Genomic DNA, 10,899 nt, shown 5'->3' with positions numbered 1-10,899 from the left:
AAAGAGCTACAACCACTTGTAATGATCGGAACGTCATCAGTGCGCCTGCCCCGTCTGCTGCCGCGGCCCGCCTGCAGTAGTTTTCTTGCGTCATAATTCATCTTGTGCCGCCGCTCGCAGCAGTTCGCGTAGCCGCATAGCTGCCGTATATGCTGCTAGGATTCATAATATTCATAATGAGACCGGGCTGCGTGGAGATAAGTGGCACAATACTTACGTGTGTCTATAGACAACTCCCAGAGTAGTAAAATACCCGTAATGCAAGCAGTTTTCAATGGGCTCAATTAGAACTCATGAGTGATTGACTTTGACAATTAGCGACTTTGCTATACTGGGCTGAGCACCCGTGTATGAAACAGGTTTTCAAAATCCGCATGCCAGTCTCATTTAAACCTTGCGATTGTCATGAATAATGCCAGAGACATAGCGTATTTAGTTCCATCATTAGCACAGTCACTGATTCAAATAAATCATCATATAAAATCGTGTTGTGATTTAAATGAATCATTAACCGACTGATTTCTTTTGGTGATAGCTTATAACATTAAAAAATCTACCACTATGACGCTAGAATGAAACAGATGTTGTACGGTTTAGCCGTCGCCAGGTAGAAATTGCGATATATGCCAGATGATCTTACGCACGGGCATTTCCTTCATCTGTGAACATTACAGAGGTGCACACATGCTCACGTACATCTCACCGCCTTTGTACGGCCCTTTCTTGTTGGTTTCACTGGTTTAAGAAATCCCGCCAGGCCAGCTACGCCTTCCGACGCTGTTGTTAATTGCTGCTTGACTTCTGATTTGCCTTTTGTTTTACCAGCGCTTCATGGGAAGGCCGGTTTTCCCCAAAGCTCTTAGCGGGGTGTGAACAGAAACGGCAATTTCAAGGTTCTTACAAACGTTTAGCATTGTGCTATGCACCGTTCTGTGCCGTTACCGCGACAGTCTCCGGCCTGGTCGGTGCGTGCTCGCTAAGCTGCGCCAGTTGCACGCGTGGCACGGCACTGCAACTGGCTGCTGGCGGAGACGATAGCGTGATGGCCGAGCGGCATACGGTGAATACTTATTCAATCAGTGTTCCAGTGGGTACCTGTGGGGTATCTGAATAATTAAATGAATTGATGTATGTGTGCCTACTCGCACGTAGCGTCAAGCGTTGACCAAAGTCAGTGGTTTGTAGCTTTGTATCAGCAACCTCAAGCGCTGATATACAGAACGATGCGCGATGGAGCTGTTCCTTGTGCTGTTCCCATAACGAAAGGACATTGTTATCGGAAAACTAATTATTTGCAAGGCAGGAAAGGTCATTTCTGAATATTCATGTGCCATAGACATGCGGAAAGGTTATCTTCAAGTGTCTGCATTTCATCAGGCAACGTATTTATGTTGACCCGATGTCACATTTTTGTTGCAAAATGGATTATGAATTCCAATATGATGATGATGATGTGATAACTTTATTTGGAATCCGGCAATTGGGAGGCCCGGGCCTGGGGCCACCTAGATGGCCACTGGGAGATGCTGCTCCCGTGCGGCTTCCTTGGCTCGATGGATGGCCCAAAGTTGGTCTTGGAGTTCTGAGCCGAGAAGCACGGCCGACCACCGCGCCCGTGGATTTTCTGGGGAGACTGCCATTTTATTTTGGTATATTCCACATCCCCACAACATGTGTTAAAGGGTGGCTCTAACAGGCTTGCATAGCTTGCACATATCGCTCTCGTATATATCGGGGTAGAAAGTTTTAGTTGCACGGGACTCGTATAAGTTTCTGCTTGTAGTCGCGTCCAAGTAACGGACTCAGCTCTGTTCAGTTTAGTGTGGGGCGGTGGTAATACCCGCCTCCGATTTTGATGGAATTCGGTAATATCGGTAAATCTTGTTACCATATCTTTTATCGCCGCAGATTTCCTCCTCCGCGTTCTCCTGACGGATGGAAGTCATTCTTTGCTCAGCTCGGAGAGTAAGACCCCGAGCTTCGCGGTGTGCTACCTCGTTGAGGTTGACTGCGGGAATGTCTGGAGTCGTATGCGCTGGGAACCAGAGCAATTGCCTGCCGTTCTTCTCTGCATTGGAGAATATTGCTTCATTGACTCTGATGATGTGCCATGCCTCACGAGAGATCCTACCTTTTGCATAATTCCTAATGGCCGCTTGAGAATCGCTAATGATGTATTGAGCATTCGTGGAGACCAATGCTAGTGCAATGGCTACCTCCTATGCTGTCTCGGAATGTTTGGTATTAGCTGATACGCTTGTAAGGGGTTTTTGGGTGTGATCTACGATTACTGCTACATAGATATTTCTGTGTGGGTATTCAGCCGAATCTACGAAGGTTGCTCTGTCGTTTGACCCAAAGCTTCGGATAATTTTCTCTGCCCTACTCTTGCGTCTGCCGTCGTTGTAACCTGGATGCATATTCTTGGGTATATTTGGTAGTAGGAGTTTGTCACGAATTTCTCTCGTTATCATCCTCTTTTCCCCGTATAGATTGTGGTAATTCATGCCTAGTTTGCTTAGTATATGCCGTCCCGTTTTGGTTTTCGTTAGTCGTTCTGCCTGAGATGTTTGTCGTGCTTCTATGAGTTCGTCCAGTGTGTTGTGGAGTCCTAACTTTAGCAAGAGATCCCTAGTGCTAGTTTGTGTGCCTTTTTTATCAGGTTGTTAATTTTAGTATTTTCACTGCAAACCAATTGGGGACGACGGCTATGTATGTGATCTGACTGATTACAAATGATAGTATCAGCCGTGTGAGACTTTCTTCCTTCATACCCTGGTGCTTGTTAGTAATTCGCTTGATTAATCTCATGGTGTTTGTTGCATTTGTGTCAAACTTCTTGATGGTTTCCCCATTTGTGCCTTTGTTCTTGATTAATAGACCCAGCACCTTGAGCTGGTTGATTATTGGGATATTCCGCCGGGTCTTGGCGTGTAGCTTGATTTCCTCATGAGTCTCGTTTCTGTCGTATTCTTTAGGAGTCCTGCCCCTAAGTGTGAGGTGGTACAAGAGAAGTTCAGATTTCTCTGCAAAGCATGTGAGGCCTGTTCCTATGAGGTGTTCCTCTACTGTGTTAATTGCAGTATGGAGTCGTTGTTCTACTGACCCGTCGCTGCCATCACAGGTCCAGATAGTAATATCGTCTGCGTAGATTGTGTGATTCAGGGACTCTATGTGATTTAATTTTTCTGGGAGTCCCATCAAGACGAGAATAAATGGGATATAATAGGGCTCACTGAAGTTAGGAGGCCAAAAGAAGCATATACAGTGCTAAAAAGTGGGCACGTCCTGTGCTACCGGGGCTTAGCGGAGAGAAGGGAACTAGGAGTCGGATTCCTGATTAATAAGAATATAGCTGGTAACATACAGGAATTCTATAGCATTAACGAGAGGGTGGCAGGTCTTGTTGTAAAACTTAATAACAGGTACAAAATGAAGGTTGTACAGGTCTACGCCCCTACATCCAGTCATGATGACCAGGAAGTCGAAAGCTTCTATGAAGACGTGGAATCGGCGATAGGTAGAGTAAAAACTAAATACACCATACTAATGGGCGACTTTAATGCCAAGGTAGGCAAGAAGCAGTCTGGAGACGAGGCAGTGGGGGAATATGGCATAGGCACTAGGAATAGCAGGGGAGAGTTATTAGTAGAGTTTGCGGAACACAATAATATGAGGATAATGAATACCTTCTTCCGCAAGCGGGATAGCCGAAAGTGGACGTGGAGGGGCCCGAACGGTGAGATAAGAAATGAAATAGACTTCATACTCTGCGCTAACCCTGGCATCATACAAGATGTGGACGTGCTCGGCAAGGTGCGCTGCAGTGACCACAGGATGGTAAGAACTCAAATTAGCCTAGACCTGAGGAGGGAACGGAAGAAACTGGTACATAAGAAGCCGATTAATGAGTTAGCGGTAAGAGGGAAAATAGAGGAATTCCAGATCAAGCTACAGAACAGGTATTCGGCTTTAACTCAGGAAGAGGACCTTAGCGTTGAAGCAATGAACGACAATCTTGTGGGCATCATTAAGGAATGTGCAATAGAAGTCGGTGGTAACTCTGTTAGGCAGGATACCAGCAAACTATCGCAGGAGACGAAAGATCTGATCAAGAAACGCCAATGTATGAAAGCATCTAACCCTACAGCTAGAATAGAACTGGCAGAACTTTCGAAGTTAATCAACAAGCGTAAGACAGCTGACATAAGGAAGTATAATATGGATAGAATTGAACATGCTCTCAGGAACGGAGGAAGCCTAAAAACAGTGAAGAAGAAACTAGGAATTGGCAAGGATCAGATGTATGCTTTAAGAGACAAAGCCGGCAATATCATTACTAATATGGATGAGATAGTTCAAGTGGCTGAGGAGTTCTATAGAGATTTATACAGTACCAGTGACACCCACGACGATAATGGAAGGGAAAATAGTCTAGACGAATTCAAAATCCCAAAGGTAACGCCGGAAGAAGTAAAGAAAGCCTTGGGAGATATACAAAGGGGGAAGGCAGCTGGGGAGGATCAGGTAACAACAGATTTGTTGAAGGATGGTGGACAAATTGTTCAAGAGAAACTGGCCACCCTGTATACGCAATGCCTTATGACCTCGAGCGTACCGGAATCTTGGAAGAACGCTAACATAATCCTAATCCATAAGAAAGGGGACGCCAAAGACTTGAAAAATTATAGACCGATCACCTTACTGTCCGTTGCCTACAAACTATTTACTAAGGTAACCGCAAATACAATCAGGAGCACCTTAGACTTATGTCAAGCAAAGGACCAGGCAGGATTCCGCAAAGGCTACTCAACAATCGATCATATTCACACTATCGATCAGGTGATAGAGAAATGTGCGGAATATAACCAACCCTTATATATAGCTTTCATTGATTACAAGAAAGCGTTTGATTCTGTCGAAACGTCAGCAGTCATGCAGGCATTACGGAATCAGGGTGTAGACGAGCCGTATGTAAAAATACTGAAAGATATCTATAGCGGCTCCACAGCCACCGTAGTCCTCCATAAAGAAAGCAACAAAATCCCAATAAAGAAAGGCGTCAGGCAGGGAGATACGATCTCTCCAATGCCATTCACAGCGTGTTTACAGGAGGTATTCAGAGACCTGGATTGGGAAGAAATGGGGATAAAAGTTAATGGAGAATACCTTAGTAACTTGCGATTCGCTGATGATATTGCCTTGCTTAGTAACTCAGGGGACCAATTACAATGCATGCTCACTGACCTGGAGAGGCAAAGCAGAAGAGTGGGTCTAAAAATTAATCTGCAGAAAACTAAAGTAATGCTTAACAGTCTCGGAAGAGAACAGCAATTTACAATAGGCAGCGATGCACTGGAAGTCGTAAGGGAATACATCTACTTAGGGCAGGTAGTGACGGCGGATCCGGATCATGAGACGGAAATAATCAGAAGAATAAGAATGGGCTGGGGTGCATTTGGCAGGCATTCTGAGATAATGAACAGCAGGTTGCCATTATCCCTCAAGAGAAAAGTATATAATAGCTGTGTCTTACCAGTAATCACCTACGGGGCAGAAACCTGGAGGCTTACGAAAAGGGTTCTACTCAAATTGAGGACGACGCAACGAGCTATGGAAAGAAGAATGATAGGTGTAACGTTAAGGGATAAGAAAAGAGCAGATTGGGTGAGGGAACAAACGCGAGTTAAAGACATCTTAGTTGAAATCAAGAAAAAGAAATGGGCATGGGCAAGACATGTAATGAGGAGGGAAGATAACCGATGGTCATTTAGGGCTACGAACTGGATCCCAAGGGAAGGGAAGCGTAGCAGGGGCGGCAGAAAGTTAGGTGGGCGGATGAGATTAGGAAGTTTGCAGGCACGGCATGGCGACAATTAGTATATGACCGGGGTTGTTGGAGAAGTGTGGGAGAGGCCTTTGCCCTGCAGTGGGCGTAATCAGGCTGCTGCTGCTGATGATGATGATATGTTCTTGTCCTCTAAGAAGTTATCTACTCTGTTTAAAATTAGATGTTCCATTAATTTTCCGACGCAGGATGTTATGGAGATTGGTCTGAGGTTGTCAATCTCAAGCTTCTTATCAGGTTTTGGAATGAGCATTATCGTCGCTTTGTTCCATTGAGCTGGCACTTCTCCCTTTACCCAACACTCGCTTATGTATTCTGTTAGTTTGGCTATCGATTCATCATCGAGGTTCCTGAGAGTCTTGTTGGTTATAACGTCAGGGCCTGGGGCGGACTTGGTGTTTAACTTTTGTAGGGTCGCGCGGATTTCTGCCTCCGTGAGTTCCTTGTCTAATTTTGCGCTTGTATTCCTGTTGTAGCTAGGATAGTTGCAAAGGGGTGCCTGTGTTAAGTATTTCTGCTGTAATTCATTGAGAAATTCCTCTTCTGTGCCCTCATATGCGTGTATTATGCGAGGCATATTAACGTGGGTTTCGGGCCTTCGCGCGACGCCCGGTGGTGGCCACCATTGACCCTGAAGTGGGGTCACGTGACATGACGTCACGTGATGACGTCACACAGGCTGCAGATGGGGCCTCATATCGCGCCGTCGGTCGCCTGCCGGCGGTGGCCACCATTGACCTTCTAGTGATCTTCAAGTAGTTCACGTGACATGACGTCACACCGGCTGCAGATGGGGCCTCATATCGCGCCGTCTGTCGCCTCCCGGCGGTGGCCACCATTGACCCTGAAGTGAGATCACATGTTGTGACGTCACGTGATGACGTCACACCGGCTGCAGATGGGGCCTCATATCGCGCCGTCGGACGTCGCCCGGCGGAGGCCTCCACGCTTCGGTTCGCGCCGTCGCGCGCGAAATGGTGGCGGCGTCACCATCACTGCATCACGTGATTTGTGACGTCACGCCAGGGATGAAGCGGCGCGCGCTCGCCGTCGCGTCAGTCTCTGTGCCCGCAACCGCGCCAGCATCTTTGCGCCGGGTGTGTATGCGGTCAAGATGCCTGCAAACGCTAAGGATACGCTAAGGTTAAGCCCAGTGGATGCGAAGCATCCACTGGGCTTAACCTTGATAAGCCTCCAATTTTTTAACTTAATAATGGCTTGCGTGCGATTTTTCTTGTTATTGTCATGGTCAAGCAGGAACCTGAGCACGTGCCAGGCTTTGCCGGTGCTTAATTGTCTATCCATGGAAATACATATCTCGTCCCATGGTTGTTTGGTCAATTGCTTAGCATGTTCTTCTACTTTTTTGATGAGGAGCGCTACGCGCTTTCTTAACTTTCTGTTGTGCTTCTGACCGCTAAGGCTATTCTGAAGCGACTGCTTAGCTTCCCACATGTGGAGAAGTCTGCTGTCGCATTTATCCAAGTTAGATTCAGGTGGCGCCATTTTTGTGGCAGCTTTGACGTCATCACTGACCTCCTTAGTCCATTGTTGTATGTCTGCGATTGATCGCTGCTGTGTCGTCTCTCGCGTTCTATAGTTCTCAGTCTACTAATTTGATCTACTAATTTGATCTGGCGACCCACTGGCTTCACTGATGCAATAATCACGACGCTTTTTGATCTCGAGCGCTTCCAATATCTCCCTTGTCAGTTGATCATCAGCTCTGTTCAAAACACAGGCTCTATCAAAATCTAGAATGTACTTGTGAGCCTTACAATGCGCACTTATGTGACCGGAGAGCTTGTTTTTCATCTTATAACGATGCTCATGCAATCTATCACTCAGACATAGTGTTGAGGCGTGCCCTATCGCAGGCCACGCGCCCTCAAGCTCGCGCCCCCCTTCCCTATGCCGCTTGAGTGAGCGAGGCCTTGGCACATGTTATGAAAACCTATGAAGTCGATGTAGCCCACCTTTCGGCCCACTAGTTGCAGCATGAACTGGTGGATGTGTGAAGATGCAGAAGAAGAGATGTTTGCAAGCGTTGTATACGGAATACTCTGAACGAATTGTGACAAACTTTACAACGACGAAAGCAGTAATTTTGAAAGCATTGAAGGAACAAATGTATGATGGCAAAGCGAAGAATTAGAAACGAATCATGAGTAAAAAGAATGTCATTTCCGAACTACTTGAGAAGCACGTGGCAGTCTGAATATGCTATAGACCGAGACAATTAAGGCTTCCATAATTGCCAAGGAAACTGGATTTCGAGGCACTATCTGACTCTTGCTATCCATACTACTGAAAAAACGCTGAATCGTAACGATAGCGTTCTTCCGCCTGCATACGCAGAAATCCGTGGTTTCGAGCTGTTCTCTGAACAAGACTTCCGTATGGGAGCCTAGACGTCTAATTCTTATTAACACCTTTTGATCGGTGTCCTTTCTTTTTTTTTCTTGTAACATGAACTCCAGAATCAAGACAACGCATAAGCTAGATGAATCATTAAAATTGAGTTTTGTTATCCTGTTGCAAAGTATGCAAGTTAACGTGCGTAGCAATTTGAAGATAGCAAAAATCAACCTATACATTCTTGTGGTTTAAATTAGTAAGTCAAATAGATTTGTCAGACACCAGGCGCAGCAGCGAAAGATATATATTGCTACCTCAACAAAAGGTTCTGGAGTTTCAACACTCATTCAGTCCAAAAGTTGCAGTTAATGAAGACACAAAAATACCTATTCCTCACATACAGGACGCACTTATCAATTTATTTATTTAAAGATGCAAACAACATAAGTACACACAATAGGACGTTCCATTCGTGTATTTTCTAAAGTCCAACTTCATTATCGAAGCCGCAATGATGTATTCACCTTTTCCTCAATGGTAAGCTCAACCTACTTAGCGGTAGATTTAGCTTGCCGGTTACAGCACACTCAAATAAATTGAGACTAAACGTGAATATGCGCAATGGCCCAGTCATATCACTGCCTGAAATCATTACGTTAAGCTGCGTTCTATGTGCACTGGTGGGAGCGGCCAAGAGGTTTGTAGCTGATTTTGTAAGAGGCAACAATAATTTTGAATGGTTATTTGCCGTACACTATTCGTGCGCGTCAAAAATGCCTCCGGAGTACCGGAGCTCACCATTGCTTATATTCTCGAGCAAGATAATCGACGTGCGCGACCACTCACCAACAAAATGCAACCATCCGCGGCCAGACTAAGTCAACCACCGCCCTCGAAAAAAGAAACTACTGCGCGTCCGAAGCGGTAGAGCGAGCCCCATCAATGCACAAAGATACTCACGGCAATACAGTCACGCGGAATGCTACTAGCCAAAAGAGCAATTTCACTTTCGTACTAAAGCCGTTTAGCTGGTGAAGTGGCCGAGCTGCAAGACCGCTGTGTTGTGAGCACACACGGATAAATGCAACACAGCAAAACAGCTGATAACAAGCCAGGAAGTTTCCGTTTTTTGGGTGTGCACCACGATACCGCTGCCCTGCCGAACGCGGGTCTTCGGTTCAGGAACACCTCTCACACCAAGGCCACTTCGTCAGTGTGAAATGTGAATGCGTGACGCACCAGAAACGCATAACGGAGCGATCATGCACTGCTAGGCCTGGGAGAACATCCTAAACTACGCACAACTCGTTGGTGTTCGGAGCTTAATGGCGAAGCGCTCATATGGGCAATGAGGATGTTTATGAAAGCCTTTAAAGTCAAGGCAACGCATATATGTAGCAGCCTGCACGTTGCAACATGTACTAGTGCATCTGAAGGACATGCTGCAAAATGGTTTTTCGGCGTGGTATAGGTATGCCGGGCGCAAACTGCGACTCCGTTCACCTGAACAAAAGATGCATTTTCGAAGAGTGGTTGAGCATGTGTATGATGCGAAAACGAAAAGTGTCGCTTGCGACGTACCTGCGGAGGACGTGACAGCCTCTAACCATGACATTGGCCTTCTCGAATAAGGCTTTCGTTATCGCCAAGAGTCTGGATCTCGGGTGGTTCTATCAGACTACACAAAAAGCTGAATCGTAGAGATGGCATTATTCGGTCTGCGTACGCTAGTTACCTAAATTAAATTTCTAACCATTACTGTTTGCAAACAAAGCTTCCGTACATATGAGTGGGAGCTCTTATCAGTCATATGCTGTCAAATCTCTTTATAACGACGCTGAAGGGAGAGCCGTAAATTACTTCACTATATTCATTACTGCCCTTCACTGAAATGCATGCGTGCCACACAGGGAGCCCTGGCCTCTGAGATTGCTACAATACAATCTCTGAGGCCACGCCTAGCTGCGCTAGCCTGCGTGGCGCCGCTGTGTGAGCAATTGCGATGGCGAAAACGAGCCTCTGCTTATGCACAGCTACGTGCAGTGGTGAGAAGGAACAGTGTTCGGACGGCGCATTCAATGCAAATACCGAAAAGTGTTGGCACCGAATGTGGGCTGAACCCCGAGGAATGCGATTGAGCCTGCAAAGGTCGGGTACTTTTCGTTTCGGAGACATAAAGTTTGTATTTCGGAGACAAATCAAGTCCGGCAAATATGGTGGCAAGATAATTTTACTTCGTTGAAAGGTTTTAAACCTATGATATCTACGGAGATTTCAAGGACGATTTCACTTTGTTACATCCAATAATTCGTTATGTCCCGCTTCGTTATAGCGAAGTTTCACTGTAACATGTATTTGTTAATATTGACACGTGTACTTATCTTTAACGGGCGACCACGTTTCGCTGCCGAACAAATGTTATCGCACAGCGCGGGACGCGCCTGCATGTATCCGAAGTTTCTGGAAAGTTATCGATGCTTCTATCCGCTGTCTGTTGTCGCCGAACTTTGTATTATTTGATTTCATCGTGTGACGCGAATGGTGTAGAACTTTGTGGAAGGCACGCGGGTCCGAACGATTAGACTCGAACATTCGACGACTGCTGTATAAAAGCCGACGCGCTTGACCCACTGATCAGATTTTCGACGATCGCCGACTGTGTTCGCCGCTATCGTTGCGCTTTAAGTGTAGCC

This window comes from Dermacentor albipictus, chromosome 6 (genome assembly GCF_038994185.2).
Source record: "Dermacentor albipictus isolate Rhodes 1998 colony chromosome 6, USDA_Dalb.pri_finalv2, whole genome shotgun sequence".
Classification (NCBI taxonomy): domain Eukaryota; kingdom Metazoa; phylum Arthropoda; class Arachnida; order Ixodida; family Ixodidae; genus Dermacentor; species Dermacentor albipictus.
Note: the sequence above shows the minus strand (reverse complement) of the source record.